The sequence below is a fragment of the Mus pahari genome, chromosome 4 (assembly GCF_900095145.1).
Source record: "Mus pahari chromosome 4, PAHARI_EIJ_v1.1, whole genome shotgun sequence".
NCBI classification, from domain to species: domain Eukaryota; kingdom Metazoa; phylum Chordata; class Mammalia; order Rodentia; family Muridae; genus Mus; species Mus pahari.
Window position 1 is genome coordinate 52,509,068 of NC_034593.1, and position 2,113 is coordinate 52,511,180.

The 2,113-nt window shown below is 38.5% G+C and overlaps 1 pseudogene; it reads left to right on the forward strand.

Annotated features, from left to right (window-relative positions):
• LOC110320787 overlaps positions 1–1,885 on the forward strand; it is a 26,472-nt pseudogene extending 24,587 nt beyond the window's left edge.
• Positions 1,886–2,113: the final 228 nt, after the last annotated feature.

Below are 2,113 nucleotides of genomic sequence, written 5' to 3' on the forward strand. Positions count from 1 at the left end.
CAGCTTATTGAGCCTTTGAATTCTGTGGACTATACCTTGTGGATTCTTTTTCTTTTCATTTCTTTTCTTTTCTTTTGTTTTTTTTGTGTGTATTGTGGGCCTTTTTTTTTTTTTTTACTAATATCCACTTATTAGTGAGTACATACCATGCATGTCCTTTTGAGTCTGAGTTACCTCAGCCAGGATGCCCACCTCTAGCAGGAAAGCAGGACATCCATGAGGGATGGGGTTGCCATTCCACAGTTACACCTCTGACCCATAATTGTTTCTGTCTGATAGGATTACAGGAATGGAAATGGAGATGAGCCTGAGGAAAAGAAGGTCCAGTGACAGGCCTAAAGTGGGATCCAGGTCAAGGGGAGGTCCCAAGGCCTGACACTATTACTGAGGCTATGGAGCACTCACAAAAAGGAACCTAGCATGACTGCCCTCTGAGAAACCATACAAGCAGCTGAAAGAGTGAGATGCAGATATTTGCACTCAACCAATGGACAGAAGCAACTAACCCCTGTTGTTGAATTAGGGAAGGTTGAAAGAATTTGAGAAGAGCGATCATCTAGGAGGCCAGCAGTCTTAATTAATCTGGATCCCTGAGATCTTTCAAACATTGGACCACCAAACACACAGCATACAGCAGCTGATATGAGACCCTCAATACACATACAATAGAGGACTTCCAGGTCTATGTTCACTGGGAGATGATGCACCTAACCCTCAAGAGACTAGAACCCTCATGGAGTTTAGGGAGTGTGGGCGTATCCAAGTGGAGACTGAGTATGGTGGGGAGGAGGTGTGGGATGTGGAGCAGTTGGAGGGTGGGAGGGGAGGGGCAGGGAATGGAATATGTAGTGTAAAAAATGAATTACAAATAAAAGCAAATTAAAAAAGAATGGAGTGATAGAGAAGAGAATGTTTAAAAGGGAAAAAATGTAAATAAAGTTGTATGGAGTGAACACTACTTTGGCAAGGTTTCCAATTATATGTTTTCTATACTTTAATTCAATATGCTCAATATAAATTAAACCCTTTTTTACTTTATATATTTGGAAATTTACATACTTTCTACTTATTTATTTTTCCCAATTAATTAATTATGTTTTTTGCACTCCAAATTTTATCCACCCTCCCAAGTAACTCTGCTCCAAGCCCCTGTCTCCAGGAGGGTGTCGCCACCCCCATACTCTACCCCACCTGACCTCTAAACTCCCTGGGGTCTCCAGTCTCTCCAGGATTAAGTATATCATCTCTGATTGAGTACAGACCTGGCAGTCCTCGGCTGCCTGGTTGGTGGTCTAGTGTTTGAGCGATCTTAAGGGTCTAAATTAATTTGAGAGTGCTGGTCCTCCTACACATTGCCCTTCTCCTCAGCTAAGGCAATTTACATTCTCTTAATAGTAATCTTTCTTTTATTGTGGAGAAGCTTAATATCTAAACTGCAAATATTTCCTGTAGTTTAAATATGTGATCTTTATTTGTACTTTAATAAAACCAAACTTTAAGGTAATTATGTGAACATTATCCAGTGCTAACCAATGATTCTTAATCCATGATGATATAGAAACAAGTATACATAGCAGTCAGAATTACTTATGCTATTTTTCTTAATTTTCAAAATAAAGTCATCAGCATAAATACTGTACAGCTAGGAAGGTATGCGAGCTGATAATCTCCAATCTATTTGCTTCCCTGTTTGATGAGACCCCCACACTCATCAGCTCACAACTGCATAACACCCAATTTTCATTTCCTCTGGTAGGTATTTCTGAGATACCAATGAGTATGCTGTTTGCATATGATTACTTTTACCTGAGTTGATCTTGATCCTTTGCTGAATCAGCTTTCCCTTTTCAAACATGCTGAAGTGGATTCTGTACATTTAATCTAAAATTCAATCCTCATTCCAATCAATTTTATTAGTATTATTTTGGCTTCAACTTAAGAATTTGTTCTTATTTACCTCAACAATTATCTACTAATGATTCTCTAGGATTTCACCAATACCTGCCTTTCCTGATACTCAGACACTAGCTATTTTAAGAAAACAAGATTTCTTTGCTATTGCTTTTGTGTAAAGACAAGGTATCACACATAATTCTTTTCTTGTTTCATTTAT